At 36.4% G+C, this 22,133-nt stretch overlaps 1 long non-coding RNA gene across 2 annotated transcripts; it reads right to left on the reverse strand.

The window, feature by feature from the left end:
• Positions 1-2,153: 2,153 nt before the first annotated feature.
• On the reverse strand, positions 2,154-3,263 carry LOC103436901 (uncharacterized). Of its 2 annotated transcripts, XR_011581915.1 has the most exons (3): positions 3,001-3,263; positions 2,478-2,742; positions 2,154-2,358 (listed from the first exon to the last, which is right to left on the reverse strand). It is a non-coding gene; the product is annotated as an uncharacterized lncRNA (long non-coding RNA). The 2 variants fall into 2 exon arrangements; XR_529618.4 differs by lacking the exon at positions 3,001-3,263 and having other exon boundaries at positions 2,478-2,957.
• Between the last annotated feature and the right edge of the window lie 18,870 nt (positions 3,264-22,133).

Consider the following 22,133-nt stretch of genomic DNA (forward strand, 5'->3'; position numbering starts at 1 on the left):
GACCGATGGTATAAAACATTATACAACGATTTGCATGCACCAGGTATAAATTATGTCATAATTTGCAATTCATTTCTTTAGTTGTATAAGTATTATTTCTCTTATTAAAGTTTGTGTTTCTTTGAACAGCATATTATTTGAATCCTCGATACCAATACAGACCCGGTGTTGAAGATGATGATACCCTTATACGTGCTGTACATAATGTATACTCTAAATTAGACCCTGCATCACCAGCAGTTGGCCAATTTGGAAATGAGGTACACAATTACTTAAATTATAATAATTACTTTGTTAGATTAAACTAACACGATTTATTGAATTCAGCTAACATTGTTTAAAGATGCAAGAAGAACTTTTGGAGAACCAATATCAATTGCTGCTCGAACAACAATGTCTCCTAGTGAGTGTAAACATGTTTCACTATAAGTTTATAATAGAATTTGTTGGAGTTATTAGGCTTATCAACATTGTTTTTCATTGTAGCTGAATGGTGGATCATGTATGGGACCGATGCACCAACTGTGAGAAAGTTAGCAATCAAAGTATTATCACAAACATCTTCCTCATCTGCTTGTGAAAGAAATTGGAGCACATTTGCACTCATACACACAAAGCAAAGAAATATGTTGGCTTATAGTAGGTTGGAAAAATTAGTTTATTGCTACTACAACATGAAGCTTCAAATTCGAGATAAGGAAGTAGAAATAGATCATGTCGACCGTGGTGACCCACTAGATGTCTTTGATATTGTTGGTGAAGATGATGATACAGAGGGTAACCAACTTTATCAATGGATTAGACCTCTTTATTTAGATGATGATGAAGGCAACCCAGCTCCCAGAGTTGCTGAAGAAGCACGTAATGAAGGGATAAATGTAGAAAGAGTATTAGAGGAGGAGGTGAGATCTAGCAGCGCTGACTCTTTGGAAGAACTTTTGCGCCCAAGACCAAGAAACACTGGAATTCCACCTTCTTCCAATCCTACACAACCACAACATCGTGCTGATACTAATGATAACTCTAGTACAAGATCAGCAGACTCACCTACCACCGGAGGTGGGAATGATGAAGGATATAGTGGAACTGGAAGTAGTGGTGGTCGATATGGAAACTATGTTGGACCACCTCCCGGATTTATGAGCCCCTTCACTGGTGAGGCAAACTTCACGCATGCAACACAGGATGATAACCATGGCAGTAGGCGGGCAGGACCAGGAATTGGTGCCATAGGGAAGGACTATACTCATAGAGAAACAGGCAAGGGGATTTTGTCAAGTCAAGAAGATGACTCGTTATCTATAACTTATGACTCTGTTGGATTGGGAAGTAGTAACTATGGTTATACTCATAACCAACCATTTCCCTACCATTCATATCCCAATCCTATTGGGATAGAATCGAGCGACTCATGGAAACAATCCGAGACTCAATCTTCAAATGATTTTGCTTATAGACAAAGTCAACCAATCTCGGATCCATATGGGTGGCATGTTAACAATTACATGCAAAACTATTTTGGGATTTATCATTTGATAACTATTCTTTACAATACACTCACTCTACACATAGAGATGATGAAGATAATGAAAAATTTGAACCTCATAGGAACTCTATGTGGTACTAAGTCACTCATGTATCTTACCATGCAATGTATAAAGTGTAAAATATTGTACTAATTCATTATATATAAATGATTATGATGTGTTTAGACTTCTTTCATTAATTACTACATATTTTCTATACTTACAATGTTTGTCAGCTTGCTATAAAATCAACTTGATAATGTTAAATCCATCATGCAATGCATTTCCTTCTAATTTTTGTGATAAACTAATAGATAATTGACTAAATAAACATCCTCCAAAATTTCAATAAAAATTTCCAAATTTTTCTTACAATTTCCGTGGTTTCCATATGATTTTTATCGATATCGATATTATCCCGATATTTCCATCGATATTTCCGATATTACCGATATTTAATTCCTGGCATCAATGTCCAAATTGCAATTTATGTTTTTAAAAGAGGGAGCCCGATGATCTCCCACTGACGAAGTCCATGATTAATACCACATACTTTGGATGAAAATTAATCATTTAATCCTAGGAGTTCCACAACCTTTCCCATCCATCCAGGAACTCGAGTAACGATTCTATAATGAACAGATTTTTCCAGATTCACCTTCATAACAATACCACCAAAAGAGTCAACAGTAAGTATACATACACAGAAAACAAAAAATAATAACTTCAACGAAAAATAGAAAATACAAACAGTGTTTCAACACTTATGTTTGTTGCTCACAAAATTTTGTAAGTGGGATTCTCATCGGTCTTCTCAAACAATCCCGAATATCTGAAAATGATTTAAAAAGAGAGGTTAGAAATAGAACTTCACATACATACATTCCAACGATCTGAAAATGAATTAGAAAAAGAAACTGAGATAAAAAAAATACCCAAATAAATACCTACCGGATTAGGTTCAGGCCACAGCATGACGAAAAGGAGGTGGGGAGGCAGCAGGAAATCAGATCTCTACAGTCAACTTACATCCATCATTTTGACGTCGATCATCCATCTTCTTCCATGGAGGTGCGTCGGCTTAGCTCGAAAGGGAGAGAGAGAACAAGATCCAAGCAAACACGGTTGCCAGTACCAGATCTGGTAGCCGGAGGCGTCGTTGAAATCAGATCATTAGATCTAGCCCTACTCGTGAGGAAGAGAGGGAGAGAGCATTCTGAGTGGAGGGGAACTGAGAATTATGGTTGGTTTCCAAAGATACAGATTATCATTTGTTCTTGATTTATACATAGAGAAACTACAATACACGTATTTCAAGACTACCAGAGCCTTTCATTTGATATTTTTATTATTATTTTTTAGAGAAAATGAGCCTTTTAAAAGAAAGTTTTAAACTCTAACCAAAAAAAAAAAAAAAAAAATTTAAAAAGATAAAGCAAGAGAAGAGACAGAGAGAAGCAAGGAAACTTTTTACCAGGTTTAAGAGTGAATCAAACTCCCATAAAACAACTTACGAACCCAGTAAACAAATCTGTCGTGGACTCAGCCTTTCACATCCCAACAACTTTAAAACTCAGAGAGCGACAAAAACGCAGAGGACTACATGCATATTGTTGACGACATGCGGATGAGAGGCTGCTGATCTAGAGGACGACATGCAACCGCTTGAGGTGTTGGGAGAAAAACTGTAGAAGATTTTAGGAGAAGAGGAATCCGGAAAGTGATATGAAAAAGAGTGGAGGTGAAATATTATTTATTACTTTACTTTTATGCTCCAGTCCATACTTTGATAATAAAAAAAACTTGAGAAACACACAGCCACATGGTTGGATTTAGAGAGGGAGATGTATTGTCTGCCCTTCCCTTTTCATATTCTACTCGTACTCTTCTGTTTTGTAAGATCACGGTTAAATCACGTCAATATTTATTTTTTGTCTTATTATTTTCATTAAAAAAATTAATATAAAATGTTAACGTGATTTAACCATGAACAGAAAAGTATGAAAATGGAATGACAGACAATCCATCTCCTTTAGAGCAACTCCACCCTTAGAGCCCTCCCTCCCGGCAATCCACTATTGAATCCACCCTATTGAACAGTAACTGCCTTTAATAAATAGTAACTGTCATTAATGAACAGTAATTACCTTTTGCATCTCTACCCTTGAAACCCTCCTCTCTAGCAATAGGTAATAAAATATTAATTTTTTTTGTTTGTTTAAATAATACAAAATAAAAAAAAACATGGAAATGGGGCTGCAGACCCTCGGGCTGACACAAAAAAAATAAAAAAATGCATGGACCTCGGGCTGCAGGCCTGTCAATTCCCCACCCCTCTTGTGCTCAGGCTCCCACCTTCACTCGGGCTCTCCAAGGCTGGAGGGTTGTCCATCGGGCCCCGGGCCCTTTCCTGGTGCTGTCCCCCGAGCAATCCACAAGGGTGGACTTGCTCTTAGAGAGAGCGTTGTACAAGGACTTGGTTTCATTAGTATGGAATCAATAATTATGTCTACAGCATCTTTTGTTTTCCAATTTTCTATGCAATATCAAATCGGTTTGACTATTAAAGTTGTCAGGGCAGGCTCCATAATCCATATAGACACAGTAAAAGTTAATAATTTCCAAAAAAAAATGTTTTTTTTGTTTGTCAAATATTTGTTGGGCACCGTTTTTCAGTGTAAAAAATGTAAAATGCACCAATGTTTTTTCACGGCGACAATTTTCTTCAAATATGCACGATTTGGGAATAGTGTCTCAAGAACGGTGTGCTATAACCCTTTTTATAGTAATGCAGACTTAATACGTTTGTTTATGTAATAGTAAAACGTTATTGTACTAATTTTGTGAACACATCCTTCAATGACAACTTTCCTCAAATAGGCACGATTTGGGAATAGTGTCTCAAGAACGGTGTGCTATAACCCTTTTTATAGTAATGCAGACTTAATACGTTCGTTTATGTAATATTAAAACGTTATTGTACTAATTTTGTGAACACATCCTTCAATGACAACTTTCCTCAAATAGGCACGATTTGGGAATAGTGTCTCAAGAACGGTGTCCTATAACCCTTTTTCTAGTAATGCAGACTTAATACGTTTATGTAATATTAAAACGTCATTGTACTAATCTTGTGAAGACATCCTTCAATGTACAGCAAGAACTGGAACAGCAGCGAGCACACCAAGACACCTAGAACTTGAGGAAGGTTTTCTGCACTCTCACCATAATTGTATTACTCGAATCTATGGGGAGTTCTCTAAGTATATGTTTCGATGGTGTATGCATGACCTTCCCTTGATATTTATACTATTACAACCCTAATGCATATTCCCATAATCATGCACTAATATTTCTTATTGTACAAGGATACAATCTACCAAATCTCAATCCTAATAGGATAGTATCAAGAGCCCTTATTCTCCAATTATAACCGGAATATATACTTTAATTGGTGTCCAAGTTATAGCTTATAACTAAATCCTAATCGTACTTACATTCCACATCAATTCTTATTAACTATATTGATCTATTAGCCGTTGGATTAGAGTCTTACATCCAACACTACTGACTATAGCATAAGACTTTCAGAAAGGGAAAAGTGAAGAAATATCACAACTGCTTGCATTATCACTTTAGTGCGTGCGTAAAATTTGGTGAACAAATTGGGACTACGTACAATACAGACGAGTAGGAAAATAGAAAGAGTGAATAAATATCCGTCTAGAGCAGTTGGTTTAATTTGTTAATCAAATTATGTGCCAACATATTTATCACTATGTTCAAATGGACTCAATTTGGATTCATTATCAAATTAAGTAACGACATCACTTAGTGCATGTGTAAAATTTGGCGAATAAATTGGGTGTCTCTAATCGTCATATATTTGTGTGTGTGTGGTGGTGGAGTGGATTGGGGTGGGGTGGGGGATGGAGTGTACGCATGTTCTTCGACGACTTTTATTTCATATGAACGGTTCAATGAAATTTGGGATCATATATTTTGATTTGATTTTAAAGAAAAAATAATGTGCACCAGCTAATTGTGCAGAGAGATTAAGACTTCCAATATACAATATGTAAAACAAGGACCTAAGTAGCAGGTAATGTTTTATAGTGCATGATGGTAATCAAGTGCAGCACAGCAATGAGATCGAAGACCTCATTGACCACGCCAAAGCTAGCTGAGTTCCAAATGATAGAAAAGCTCAGCCGCAGTGTTTGTTACTAGCTTAGTGTGGGTACGTGTATGTAGTGGGTCTTCACGTGCTAGGGCACCCTTCTCTACCTAAACCTTTACTCAAATGGGACCAATCCATCTTAATTTGCTTTGGCATGCATATGTATGTATGTATACGTCAGTTACAACCTCTTTCCCGTACATCATTATGACGCATGAAAATTTTCTAGGGAAATTAGCTATAATAGAAGGATTTCATATTTATAACCTTAACATTGGGTCACATGACAAACTCATACCTCATCTTTCGAACATTGTAATTGTTAACCTTTCTAAAGAACAGAGAATAGAGAACGAAGAATAAAAGAGAAAACTATCGAAGATAAGAAGAGAGAAAGAATGATATTTTTCATATATGTTTTGTTAACCATCAATGGCTGTTTACATTTGGTTTTATAGAGCTAGATTGGTAAGTTCAATTACACTAATACCCTCTAACAACTCTTAACCAATCTTATCCTTATAACAACCTAACAACACATTTCAACTACCTCTAACAACACTATCAAGAGATCAGCCATGTCATCACTAATGACTATGGTTAATACTCCCCCCTCAAGCTAAGCAGCCATAGCTGAGATTGCTTGACCGACATCTGCAAACACTTCTAAAGCTTTGAACTAGTTGTAGTAGCTGGAGAGAGAGCACCAAGATTGAGATTATGACAATGTTTGCTAAAAATTGGACTATGGAGGCCTTTAGTGAAAACATCAGCAACCTGTTCTTCAGTAGGAATGTACTGCACTGTGATATCTCCTTTCTGTACCCGTTCCGGTACAAAATGATAATCCGTGTCAAGGTGTTTGATTTTAGAGTGAAACACTGGATTCGAACACAGTGCAAGTGTTGACAGATTATCACAATGTAAATGTGGTGGAACTAGAAGAAATTGAAGAAGGTCTTTGAGTAAAGAACGAATCCAAAACACATCAGCTGCACAATGAGCTAATGCCTTATACTCGGCCTCTGTAGAACTTCTAGATACAGTAGATTGTCGTTTAGACTGCCATGAAATTGGATTAGCACCAATATAAACCACATAACCTGTTATAGACCGACGAGTATTGATGTCAGCCGCCCAATCCGAATCAGAGTAAGCTGAAATGATAAAGTCAGGTGACTTTGTATACTGTAAACCATAATGGATTGTACCCTTCAAATACCGCAGGATTCTTTTGACTAAATGCATATGAAGGTCAGATGGTTGAGTCATATACTGACACACAACATTAACAGCATGAGCTATATCGGGTCGTGTGAAAGTCAGGTACTGAAGAGCCCCCACGATGCTTCTGTAATGTGTGGGATCAGCCTTGGGAGTTCCGTCAGATATGAGAACTTGAGAATGAGGTTTGGCAGGAGTTGAAGTAGGTTTGCAAGACTCCATACCTGCTCTCTATAATAAGTCGGTGGTATACTTGGATTGATTGACAAATATAGACCCATCCATTTGATACTGAATCTGAAGACCTAAAAAATATGTCAACTGCCCCATATCTTTCAAGTCAAATACTTCTGCAAGTTGAGAGATAACAGATTGGACCTTTGTTATACTTGACCCTGTCAATATTATGTCATCAACGTATAAGAGCATGATAACCACATCACCATCATCTGCTTTTACAAATAAACTTGTGTCAGCCATTGATGTTTTAAATCCCAAAGAAGGTAAGAAGCTAGTAAACTTTGAATTCCAAGCTCGTGGAGCTTGTTTAAGCCCATAAAGAGATTTTACAAGTCGGCAAACATGTGTTGGGTGTTTGGGATCCACAAAACCTTGTGGTTGTGTCATATAGACCTCTTCCTCCAATTCTCCATGTAAAAATGCATTTTTCACGTCTAACTGTCTTAAACTCCAATTGTTTTGAACAGCCAGTGCAAGAATCAGTCGCATTGTAGTATGTCGAACTACTGGACTGAAAGTCTCGGAATAATCCAAACCCTGTTCTTGACTATAACCTTGAGCAACCAACCTCGCTTTATACCTTGCAACTGTGCCAACCGAATTTCTTTTAACCTTATAGACCCATTTACTACCAATAACAGCCCGTTGAGCAGGAGGTGGAACTAATCTCCAAGTTCCTTGAACTCGTAATGCATCAAACTCTTCTTGCATGGCATTCTGCCATTGCACCATTGTAGAAGCTGCCCTAAAATTTTTAGGTTCTGTCACTTTAGTTACATCAGCAATAAAAGAGAATCCACCACTTATACAATTGAAGTCTGTAGAATTACACGAATCATTGAAATTTAATGATTGTAACTCTGGGAATGCAGCAACAAACGATGAGTAATCCTTTCTTGGAATGACTCTTGTCTTCAACCGAGTTTGAATACTATCATGTATATGTGGAGAGGTAATAGGAGAATGAGATGGAGAAATAGGAAGAATTACCTGGAGTTGTGCAGAATCAAGGACAGGAAGCAAAGAAGGTGTATCATGTGAGGAGGAAAGAGTATAGCCTATGACAGGAGCTGATCCTTGAATCTGATCACTGATATCTTGATGAACTGTAGGTGGAGATTCAGCAAAATTAAGATGTGTGCTAGTAGATTCCTTAGTATGGACAGAAACACTACCAGGTTGACTATATGAAAACACTGAATGAGAATAGTCACCTGGAGTATCGACATTTGTATGATGATCCCTTTGTAGTGGAACCGGAACTGGAATAATAATTGGCCTAATCGCAGGAGAATGTACATCCATAGCAGAAGAAGAAGCATCATGCCTTTTAGAATCTTGACTGTAGGGAAAAACCATTTCATCAAATAAAACATGCCTTGAAATAACACATTTCCTAGTTTTAGGATTAAAGCAAATGACCCCTTTATATCCCAATGAATATCCCAAGAAAACACATCGCTCAGACCGGGATTGAAGTTTATTGTTGTTATATGGACGCAACCATGGATATACAGCAGTACCAAAAATCCGCAGAGACTTCAAATCAGGTGGTTTAGTATACAACACTTGATAAGGAGATTCAAAGGACAAAGATTTACAAACCATCCTATTTATCAGAAAGACGGAGTGTGCACATGCATAATACCAGAATTCAGTAGATAATCCAGCAGCAATGAACAAAGTAATACCTGTATCCACTACATGCCTGTGTTTCCTTTCAACTAATCCATTCTGCTGTGGTGTGTATGGACAAGCAATCATGTGTTCTATCCCTTTTGAATCAAGAAACCCTTTAAAAGCAAAACTGGTGTATTCACCTCCTCCATCAGTTTGTAAACATTTAATTGCAGTGCCAAACTGAGTATGAACAAAATTATAGAACCTCATAAACACAGCAAGTATATCAGATTTATTACACAAGGGAAAGATCCAAGTATACTTTGTATATTCATCGACAAACAGTACATAGTATCTATGCCCTTCAAGGGATTTTACAGGAGATGGTCCCCAAATATCTGAGTGAACCTTTTGAAATGGCATAGAACACTTATCATTTCTAATTGAAAATGGAACTCTTGACATTTTCCCTTTTATACACTGAGAACATATACTATGTGTACTATCAGTATCTATACTAATATTTGCCTTTTTCAACATAACAGCCAATATGTCATGTGTGGGATGACCCAATCTCTGATGCCACAGATTTGACTTGACCAATTTTCCCAAGAAAGCTGAACGCTGCACTGTAGACTGTACTCCTCTCGCTCTTTTCAGAACTGGAATTTGAAACAACTCTTTAGGCTTACTCTTTCCGTGATATAACACCTCCTTTGTCTTCTTGTCCTGCACAAAGAACTCACTTTCATCAAAAATAAACCAACTATGATTATCAGCACATAGTTGTTTTACAGACAGAAGACTTCGTGCAATTTTTGGGGCATGTAATACATTATTAAGAATCAATGCATGAGATTTATGTTTAAGAGTAGTAGAACCAATATTGTCAATGGTTAAACCTGTTCCATTGCCAATAGTAATTTTATCCGAACCAGCAAAGGGAGTGACATGACTCAGGGCATTCACATCGGCAGTGATATGGTGAGAAGCCCCGGTGTCAACAATCCAGGAATCTTGATGACCATAGGGAGATGTCTGCTGTGCAGCCATAGCAGTCATTGGTGATGGTGGAGAAGCCCCTTGGAAAGCATAATTTGCCCTGTGAAAGCATTCAAGTGCCGAATGCCCTCTTTTCCCACAAATCTGACACTCAATCAAGAACCCTGTGGATGGTGTACTCGAATTTCGATGGAAACAATTGACAGCCGTATGACCCATTTTATTGCAAATTTGACATTCTATAACAACAGTATGCCTGGTTTCAGTGTTACCAGTCCACCCATTCTGCCTTGAATTCCCAGACTGAAAACCAGAGGAATTACCTGAGTTGAAATTTTTACCTCTATACCCACCATTTTGTTTTCTGGCATTTGAACCATTGAATGACTTCTGACCATAATTCTGTCGTGGTTCTCCAGAATTGAAACCATTCTCCACGAAACCACAACCATAAGACTGTGATTCAAAATTTGGTGGCTGCGGGAACAAAGGTAATTGCTCTTGCTGACAGTGAGACATAGGAAATTGTTGTTGCTGGTACTGAGACATTGGAACCTGTTGCTGAATGACACCACCAGTTGTCGCAGGAATATGACAATGACCCAATGGATTAGAACCCGATGCATTAGATGAGTTCTGCATCGTAGATGAACCTTGAGTATAAAAAGCATTCGTACTTTGAGACAATGCATTGAGCTCTCCTTCAACCTCCTTTTCAGCACCTAACAACTGAGCTCGAAACTCCTTTAAAGTAATAGTAGATTCTCTGGTAAGAATGACTGTGCGGATAATAGCATACTCTTTTGGTAAACCAGCAAGTCCAACAATTATAACATCACTATCAGACACAAACTCTCCTGCATCGATTAATTGATCTCTGATGTTCTTCAGTCTTAACATATACTTTTCTATAGAATCTGCTCCCTTTTGAATGGTATGCAACTCCGTTTTCAAATGATTAATTCTGGACTTAGACACAGATTCAAACCGATCAACAAGATTGGACCAAGCTTCAAATGCAGTTTTGCAACCAAGAACATACTCAATGGCATCGTCAGAAAGAGTAGCTAATAGTAGACTAAGCAGTGCCATATCAACCGATTCCCAATCAACATATTCTTTATTAATCTCAGCTGTAACCCCAGTATCAGTAGTTATCACAAATTTTGGTGGACAAGCATCAGTACCATCAAAATGCCCAAACATTTTATATCCCTTTAAAACAGACTTGAACTGAAATGCCCACTTAGCAAAATTATCATCCCTCAGTTTGATTGTGAGCATACCCAAAAGATTCTCAACTTTAACCGTAGGTGTAGACATGATGAAATACATAACAAGAAATCAACCAACACACTGTGTATTAATGTCGCAGGAAAGATTGAAACTTTCTACTCACGACAAGAAAGACTGACACTTTCTGTAAACACAATCTCCAGCGAAGAAAGAATGACACTTCCTTCTAATTCACAAAAGATTGAAAAATTGATACTTTCTACTCACTACAAGAAAGACTAACACTTTCTGTAAACACTATCAGCAACGAAGAAAGAATGACACTTCCTTGTAATTGACGAAAGACTGATACTTTCTTAGAGAATCAAGAATCATATGAATACCCAGATCGCAGGAATAACACCTGATCAAATCAATACATCCAAACATTTAATCATAGAAAGAACAGGAATAACACCTGATTCAAGATGCAGCCGCAACCCAAAATTCGCTGCCTCACGAACCCAATCAAAACACCCTTTCAGAAACTAACAATCTTCGGCAGAAGCGCAATCGCCAGCGACATAAATAACATCAGCGGAAGAATAACCATCAGGATCGGAAATGGCAGCAAGCCGTTTCCAGCGAAGATACCATGTTAACCTTTCTAAAGAACAGAGAACAGAGAACGAAGAATAAAAGAGAAAACTATCGAAGATAAGAAGAGAGAAAGAATGATATTTTTCATATATGTTTTGTTAACCATCAATGGCTGTTTACATTTGGTTTTATAGAGCTAGATTGGTAAGTTCAATTACACTAATACCCTCTAACAACTCTTAACCAATCTTATCCTTATAACAACCTAACAACACATTTCAACTACCTCTAACAACACTATCAAGAGATCAGCCATGTCATCACTAATGACTATGGTTAATAGTAATGTCATACATTAACTTACGAATTAATTGTTATGTCAGACATTCATTAGTCAATCCATTTGTTTGACCGTTAAGTGATGATTTGGCAAAAATAAAATCCACATTTATGCTCATGTGAATGTCAAAATTGTGCCATATGGAAAATCTATTAAGAAAAAAAAATCAATTTAAAAAGAAAATATTAAAAAAAAAAACAAAAAATCAATAAAAGTAAAAAACATAAAATTCAAAAAATTTCCACTCTTTCTCGAGCTCAAGCTATCATAGAAGACTTTTCCCTATTAGAGTATCAGTATGAAACATGATTGAGGGTTAGCTAAAATGTTGAATGAATTTTTGTTTGGAATTGTCTCGGTAGTGTGCTAGAATGGATCCTTTTCCTTGTAGGATTATAAGTATTTTGGTATTGCATTGTGTGAAGGATTTAGATTCTGCATAGATTGGTTTTATACAATTGTAGTATGATAAGGTTTGTTCGACATGAGTTCTAATAGGAGAATGAGTTGGATTAATACTATATATAACCTCATTCACTGCTCTTGCAAATACGCTGCTCATCTTGCATTGAATACCTATTGTTCAGAGAGCACTTTTGTTTTGTAGAGAGGAGAAGATTGATTGGTTATGAAGCTGCTATGGCTTCTTCGAGTTCGAATTCTGCAGGTATGTTCACGACAATCTTTGTTCTTGGTTATAGTCTTATTGCTTGGTTTGTTTTGGAGTGTAGGTGATTCAATTGACATGTCAATGATCTGTGATTAAGTTCTTACATGTGGTATCAGAGTAGAGGTTGAACATTGTCATTGAGTTCAAGGTTTTATACGAGAATCTGAAACAAAAGCTAAGAAAACTTAAAGTCTGTCAAACCTAGAAATGCATGAACTTGTTCTTAAATATAGGAAGAACGACACCCTTTACACTTTGTTTTGAATATAGGGAGAAACGACATCGTTTAATTTAAAAAAAAAAAGGGTTTCTGACGTATAGCAGTTATAAGTCTTAAACTTTTCGACCGTTATGTTTTCTGGGTTCGCACTATTTCCTTCTTGTTTCTGCGATTGTATTGATTCGAACACTCTATGCTTCTGGGTTTTCTTGATCAATCTTATTCATGTTTTGGATTAAGATTATTACATCTTTCGATTGTTCCAAAAAGGTATGTTTATGACTTTAAACTCAAATTTAGGTTAAAATTATTTTGAATTAAAGAATGCCATGTATCTGCATATAATTCAGATTTAGACTAGGATCTTGCTGATTCGAATCACGGATATCAAAAACAATAAACTAAATTGACTATTAAGCCAAGTTTCTGCTGCTGTTTTGTATTGAGTTTATTGAATTTTTTACTCTTGATATATGTATGGTGTGATATGACACAAATCTGTACATTTGAATGTGATTCCTGGATGCAATCTTCTGTGTGTTATTTGCTCTATGTATAGCTATCTTTGTTAAGATATGAGACCATGTGTAAGACAAAATTGACTCATGATGAGGATTACATGGTGAAATATATAGAAATCATGAATCCCAAAATATTCAAAGTGTTGATTTCATTGCTGTATTCTGCAATTTCACTAAAAACAATGAATCTGGCTGCTGTGCCTATATTCACTAGTGGAAACAATTACAGAAAGTGGAGAAGGGAAATTAAATTGCTTTTGACACTGAATGAGTATGACATAGCACTAGATACACCACAGCCTGCACCTCTTACTGATAAGAGTACAAAGGCTGAGAAGTTAGAGTTTGAAAGATGGACAAGAGCTAACAAAGTGGCATTATCAATTTTGGAAAGTGGAATGACTGACACCGTGTGTGGAGGCATCAAAAGGTGTGATCTTGCAAATGACTATTTCAAAGCCATTGAGAACAAGTTCAAAGAATCACAAAAGGCTGAAATTGCTCAGTATATGACTCACAACTTACAAGTTTGAAGGGGGTGGTTCAATAAGAGATCATATTATAAAGATGACAAATGCTGCTGAAAAACTTAATTCATTAGACATGAATATTTGTGAAAAACGGCTGGTGTTTATGATCTTGTAAGCACTTCATTTGAAGTTTAGTCAACTAAAAGTCTCCTACAATACTCAAGATAGGTCATGGTCAGTGGATGAGCTTATATCTCAGTGTGTTCAAGAGGAAAATCGACAGAAGATGGACAAAGGAAAAGAAGTTGAGGCTGTTAACTTTGTGTAGACATCAAGGAAGAAGGACTTCAATGCAAATTCTGGCAAAACTTCTAAACCTAAATACCCTGATAAATCTTATGTGCCTGCTAAGAATTTTGACTCCTCTAAGTCTAACAATTTTAAGGTCAAAACTAAAAACATAGAAAAGGTTAGGTGTCACCATTGCAAAACTAAAGGTCATTATAGAAAGAATTTTGACTCCTCTAAGTCTAACAATTTTAAGGTCAAAACTAAAAACATAGAAAAGGTTAGGTGTCACCATTGCAAAACTAAAGGTCATTATAGAAAGAATTGTGAAATATTCAAGGAATGGCTGGGGGCTAAGGGTAGGACTAATGTATATGTCTGTGAGGAATCAAATCTCATTGAAATTCCTGTAAATTCTTGGTGGTTTAATACTAGTGCATCTGTGCATATAACAAATTCACTACATGGTTTTGAGAAACCAAAACAAGCAAATGCATATAATATTTATGTTGGTGAGAGAACCAGAGTCATAGTTGAGTCTATAGGAAGGGTAAAATTCAAATTGTGTTTTGGTTTTGTGTTAAAATTGTCCAATGTGTTGTATGTGCTTGTAATGAGGAGAAACCTACTGTTTGCGTCTAAGTTAGTAAATGAAGGTATCACTTTCATAGGTAATAAAGAATGCATGAAATTTTTCAATAAATGGTCTCTAATAGGAAAGACTATTTTACATGATCACTTGTGGAAAATGCAGTGCACGGTATTGAACAATGAGTTAAGTATTTTGAACACAATTGCCAAAAGAATGCATAATTTTGACAATTCTTATATGTTATGACATAAAAGACTAGGACACATTTCGAAAGATAGGATCATGCAGTTGTCAAAGTTGAGTTTTATACCTGTTTTGAATTTTGACAGTGCATCTGAGTGCATTGATTGCATGAAAGGAAAAACCACCAATGTTAGAAAAATGGCTGCTAATAGAAGCAAACACTTGAGATTATACACACAGATGTCTGTGGACCTTTTCCTGTCAAAACCATTTGTGGAAATTCATATTTTGTGAGTTTTATAGATGATTACTCTAGACATGGTCCATATTTTTTATAAAAGAAAAATAAGCAGTCCTTGAATATTTCAAGATTTTTAAAATTGAAGTAGAAAAACAATTAAACCTTGTAATTAAGAATATTAGATCAGATAGTGGAGGGGAATATTTTGGCAGGCACACAGAGGCAGGGCAACATAAGGGTCATTTTGCACAATTTCTTGAGCAACAAGGTATTATGGCCCAGTACACTACTCCAGGCACACCCCAACAGAATGGAGTAGCAGAGAGAAGAAATCGAATCTTGATATGAATGGTTAGGAGTCTTATTTCTAGGTCAAAGCTACATGGTTTCTTGTGGGGAAAAGCATTGAAGACATCTAACTATGTGTTGAACTAGGTACCTACAAAGTTAGTACCAAAGACACCTTTTGAGCTATGGACTGGCAGAACACCAAGTTTTGATCATTTTCATGTGTGGGGTTGCAAAGCAGAAGCTAGGTTTTACAATCCAAATGAGAAGAAACTTGATTCTAAAACCAGTTCATGCTACTTTGTGGGATATTCTGAAAAATCTAAGGGCTTCAAGTTTTATTGTCCTCAAGCACAGACAAAAATCCAAGAGACTCATAATGCAATTTTCTTATAAGACCAAGATGAATAAGATCTAGTTCATGACACTTTTGAGTTTAAAGAATCTGAACAACTTGATGGTTTAATCCAATGGACTACAAACACATCTCAGTGTTGCCAAGAAATCATGCAGAGGGAGATGATTTTGATGAAGAGATGACACTCGATATAGGTGCTGATATGCAAGTTGAACATGAGGATACTTCTTATGCACACGATATATCTTTTAATGCTCAAAGTTCTCATATTAAGATAGATAATGGCCTAGTAGGTGATCAATTGAATCTGAGGAAGTCCATTAGAGTTAAAAAACCAACTATTTCAGCCGATTATGTTTATCTCCAAGAAGCAGAATTCGACATAGGGAAAATTAATGATCCTGTTACTTACCAGCAAGCAATTCAGTGTCCTCAAGTTGCATTATGGAAGAAAGCAATGAAGGAAGAGCTAGATTCCATGTTCAAAAATAAGGTTTGGACACTTGTGAACTCCATTTCTGCTACAAAACCAATTGGTTGCAAGTGGGTTTACAAAACTAAAAAGGATGCTGCAGGGAGAATAGAGAGATATAAGGCACAGTTGGTAGCCAAGGGCTTCACTCAGAAAGAACGGATTGATTACAATGACACATTTTCACCAGTATCTTCCAAAGACTCTATGAGAATCATCATGGCTTTGACATCTCATTTTGATCTGGAACTACACCAAATGGATGTCAAAACTACGTTTTTGAATGATGATCTAGAAGAGGACATATACATGGTGCAATCTCCTGGATTTAATGAAAGGTGGAAAGAAAAATATGATTTGCAAATTGAATAAGTCAATCTATGGACTTAAATAGGCATCAAGGCAGTGGTTTCTCAAGTTTGATCAGGTGGTAACTGCTCATGGTTTTGTTGAAAACAAGATGGATGATTGCATCTATTTAAAGCACAAGGGATTGAAGTTCATCTTTCTGGTGTTGTATGTGGATGACATTTTTCTTGCAAGTTCAGATATCCAATTGCTTAAAGAAACCAAGATTGTTTTAAGTACTCACTTCGAAATAAAGGATTTAGGGGAAGTACATTATGTTTTAGGGATTAAGATAACAAGAGACAGAAAAAGAAGCTCTAGGACTATCTCAGAAAGGTTATATTGAAAGCGTATTGAATAAATTCAACATGCAGAAATGCAATAAGGCATATGTTCCAGTTAATAAAGGTGACATGTTTACAAGAGATCAGTGTCCAAAGAATGAGAATGAGGTTGAGTTAATGAAGTTGAGGCCTTATGTCTCATTGGTTGGAAGCATTATGTATGCTAATATTTGTACAAGGCCGGACTTAGCATTCATTGTTGGAATGTTAGGAAAGTTTTAATCAAATCCAAGAGAATCTTGCTGGGTGGCTGCAAAGAAGGTATTGAGGTATATGCTAAGAACAAAGGGTTATCATTTAGTTCATGGCAAAGATGATAATTTGAAGTTGACTGGGTTTATAGATTCAGACCTTGTTGGGGATGTAGATGAGAGGAAATCAATTGGGGGTTACATCTTTATGCTAAATGATGGTGCTATCTCCTAGAATAGTGCTAAGCAGACAATAGTATCCACTTTTACAATGGAGGCTCAATTTGTTGCATGTTTTAAAGGAATGAAACATGCAGTGTAGTTGAGAAATTTTGTTGCTGGGATGAGAATTGTTGACTCGATTAAAAGGCCTTTGAAGATGTTTTGTGACAATAATGCTGCTGTGTTTTTCTCCAAGAACAATAAAAGAACTTTGGCTTCAAGATTAATGGATGTGAAGTTTCTTCATAAGAGATGGTGAAGAAAGGAGAGATCAAAATTTGTATTTGTCTACTGAGAAGATGATTGCAGATCCCCTTACTAAAGCTTTGCCAAACAATGTGTTTAAGATGTTACAAGAATGAGAGTTCTGGAATCTTTTGATAAGTGGGAATGAGCAATAATCGGATTTGGGATTGTTTTGAAACTGCAGTGCTGTTTGTGTTGTTGCAGTTGAAGGTTTCTCTAGTTTAGTTAGTTATGACATGCTGGTATTATGTTTGTTAGTTTTCCATCTTAGCTTTTGTTTCAGTATTCAATTTTTCCATTTTAGTGATTGATTGTTTCAGAAAGCTAGTTTTGCAGTGAATAAATAGTTTGAGTTTGCTAGTAAATCAATTTGTGATCTTATTGAGGTATACTTTGTAACTATTTGGAATACTGCTCTATTTTGAATGATTTCTCCTCTAATTATTGGCGGAGATTTTAGCTATAATTGAGTTAAGATTGGGTTAAAACAGTGGGAGTAATGAAGTGTTCGCATTACTGAAATCATTATTCATATAAGTACAAGATGCAAGTTTGGATATGTTGTGATTATGGGATAAAGTTTGAAATTGTGCATATGAAGTCCTTAAGTTCCATATTTTGAATTGCATAGGTAAATTTGAATGCGAAATTTAGAAGTCTTATTGTTTTAGACTTATTCATTTAGTTAATCATTGTGGTTTCATACTTAAGTGGCAGTTTGTTTTATACAATTATAGTATGATAAGGTTTGTTCTTGCAAATACGTTGCTCATCTTGCACTGAATACCTATTGTTCAGAGAACACTTTTGTTTGGTAGAGAGGAGAAAATTGGTTGTGAAACTGCTATGCCTTCTTCGAGTTCGAATTCTACAGGTATGTTCACAAAAATATTTGTTCTTGGTTATAGTCTTATTGCTTGGTTTGTTTTGGAGTGTAGGTAATTCAATTGACATGTCAGTGATCTATGATTATGTTCTTACATTCCCATCACCAGCAGCAGCAGCAGCACCGAGACAAGTACTTAACTAGAGACAATGTCGTCATGACTCATGAGCTAGCCCTACCACTCCCCTAGCACATCAGAACACCCTCATCCTTCACTCAGCTCTAACTCGAACCAGTTCTCCTCAACCCATAGTGCGGCCCAACAACTCATCAACTTTTTCAAGCTCGAGCGCTTCAGCTGTGCGCTACCTGCAAGACATCGATAACCCCAACTCATCAAGTGCCACGCATTTTAAGGAAATTTGGGCCTTACCTCAAGTTCTGGTGCACCAACGCAGCCCTTTGATTTTACTGGGGACTTAGCATGCCTGTGGTATCTAAGTCGGACCTCTCCACGGGTAATTAAACGCACGCTTCCTACCTTTTATGCTCTGACTGTTGGTATTCAAACCATCTTCATCATTAATAAAACTAGAATAAAAATGAGAGAAAGATGGAGATTTGAGTAAGAGGCAGCAGCAGGGCAAACAGAAACAAAGAACATAGAGCTATTTTTTCACACATATTTTTCTGATTTGGATTAAATGTCCCAGTATGTGGGATAGCTGCTAAGGTAATTAGGCAACCCTTTACAAAAGATCTAAGCCATACATGTGGCAATAGATTAGAGAACGCAAATATTTCAAATTACATAAAAGGACATCAAAGTTAGACAGCAAAAACAAAAGCAAAGGATTAAATTTAACACTCCCTTTAATGCTTTGCTGCTTCACTCCTAAAAGTTCTCTTTGGTAGATGAATTTGTCCTTTGGTAATGCCTTGGTGAAGATATCAACAACTTGATCTTTTGTCTTGTAGTAGACTACGTCCACTTGCTTGTCTTCCACAACACCTCTGATGTAGTGATGTTTCTGAGCAATATGTTTTGATTTGCCATGATAGATAGGATTCTTACTTATGGCAATAACTGACTTGTTGTCACAAAGAATAGAAGTTGCTGATTCTTGCATAATTCTTCTCAGCCACACTGCTTGAGAAATTGCAATTGAAGCAGACACATACTCAACCTCTGCCGTTGATAGTGCAATTGATTTCTGCTTCTTAGACGCTTAAGAGAATACACTAGTCCCCAGTGTAAAGGTATAGCCAGATGTATTTTTCAAGTCATCCACACTACATCCCCAATCACTATCACATAATCTAAACAATTTTGGCTCAACTTTCCTTTCATACATAATACCAATGTCAAGTGTACCTTGTATGTATTTTAGGATCCTCTTTGCAACTCTATAGTGAATGCAAGTAGGCTTATGCATAAATCTGGATAACAAGCTTGCAGTATACATAATATTGGGTCTAGTCGCTGTCAAATACAACAAATTCCCAACTAGGCTTCTATAAACAGATTCATCATTATCACCACTACCATCTTCTTTTTGAAACTTTTCATTCACAACTAGCAATATTGCAACAGGCTTGCAACCAAACATTTTGAATTTTTCTGAAAGTGTTTTTGCATATTTCTTTTGAGTAATAAAGATACCATCATTTGATTGAATGATACCGATTCCCAAAAAATAATGCAACATGCCTATATCACTCATCTCATATTTCCTCATCATGTCATTCTTGAAATTCAAGATCATTCTTTCACCACTTCCAGCATAAACCAAATAATCAACATATAAGGAAACAATAAGCATATTTGAAGTACCTTCAATTTTGACACAGTGGGCAGGTTCATTCTCACTTCTTTGATATCCCTTTTCATTGAAATATGAGTCGATTTCTCAATATCATGTTCTCGGAGCTTGTTTTAGGCTATAAAGTGTATTCTCAAGCTTGTACACCTTGTGCTCTTGTCCTCTAAGAAAAAATCCTTGATGTTGATCAACGAACAAGTCTTCTTTTAAGACTCTATTTAGGAAAGCGGACTTAACATCAAGTTGGTGTAGAAACCACCCCTTCTGAGCAGCTCCAGAAATAAGGTCTCTAATTGTTTCATGCTTAGCTACCGGTGCAAAGGTTTCTTGGAAGTCAACCCTGGGTTTCTAAGAATAACCCTTTGCTACCAATCTAGCTTTGTTCCTTTGAATGGAACCATCTTGATTGAGCTTAGTCATATAAATCCACTTGACTCCAATGATGGAATTGTTACAAGGTCTGTCCACTAGTTCTCATGTCTTGTTTTTCACAATAACATTGATCTCCTCTTACATTGTAACCTTCTATGTCTCTTCTTTCACTGCATCATCAAAGTTTTTCAGTTCTACAACACAAAAATTGTAGCTTTCATAGACTTCATTTAAGCTCCTTAACCAAACTAGCTTTGAACTTGGACTCGAAGATGTGGGAGAGTAAACTTGAGGGCTATTTTGAGGTGAAAATTGTGGAATTTTCAGCTCAATTTCCTTTTCATTTGGCTGATTTTCTTTTTCAATTATGATTAGTGCAGATTCCTTTTGGATGATTGCTTGATTCCAATCCCAAGAAGATTTCTCACAAAAGAGAACATCTTTACAAACCACAACTTTCTTCTTTTCTAAATTGTAAAGTCTGTACCATTTTTTGTGTGAGTCATCAAGTTTTTGTCTTAGTTCTTTTGGAACGTAAGCAAAGCAGATGGACCTAAACACTCTTAAGTGATTCACAGAAGGCTTTCTTCCACTCCATGCCTAAAATGGTGTCTTGCCTTCAACTGCCAATGTAGGATGCCTATTCATCAAGTAAATCGCTGTATTAACTGCCTCACCCTATAAATATTGAGGCATTCCCTTGTCATGTAACATTGCCTTAGCCATTTTGACTATGGTTATGTTTTTTCTCTTATCTACTTAATTTTTTTTTGTTGAGTGTAACTGACAATTTGCTGGATGTGTACTCTCCTTCTTTATCACTTCTAAGAACTTTGATTAGATAACCAGATTGTTACTCAACTATAGCTTGAAACTTCTTGAAGATTGGGAACACTTTTGATTTCTATCTTTGAAAGTATACCTAAGTCATTCTAGAATAATCATCCACGAAGATTAGGAAATACTTGTTTCCTACTTAAGTAGAGGTTTTCATGGGTCCGCAAACATCTGTATAAAGTAATTCCAATGGAGCTTTTGCTCTCCAAGCTTTACCATGTGGAAATGAATCTCTATGATGCTTCCTAAGTGCATAACCTTCATAGATTTCTTCATTTTCTTGGATACTCGGCAACCCATGCACCATTTCTTTTTCTTGTAGCTTCTTAAGACTTTGAAAATTCAAGTGGCTAAGCCTTTTATGCCATAGCTTTGAATCTTCTTGCACTTCCATCTTGAGTGTAGATTGAGTTGCATACTCAATTCTAAGAGGAAAACTTTTACCCTTCCTCATCTCAATCTTAGCCAAGAGTTGTTCACGATTCCTCCTATCATATATCTTACAAGTATTGTCTAAAAAAATACAAGTAATAGCCATGCTCAATGAGTTGTCCAAGACTTAGCAAATTTTGCTTCAAATAAGGAACTAACATGACATCCTTGATGAACATCTTTCCATTCTTCGTATGCATGGCAACAATACCTCTTCCCAATGTATCGACCAGTTGCCCGTT

This window comes from Malus domestica, chromosome 06 (assembly GCF_042453785.1).
Source record: "Malus domestica chromosome 06, GDT2T_hap1".
Classification (NCBI taxonomy): domain Eukaryota; kingdom Viridiplantae; phylum Streptophyta; class Magnoliopsida; order Rosales; family Rosaceae; genus Malus; species Malus domestica.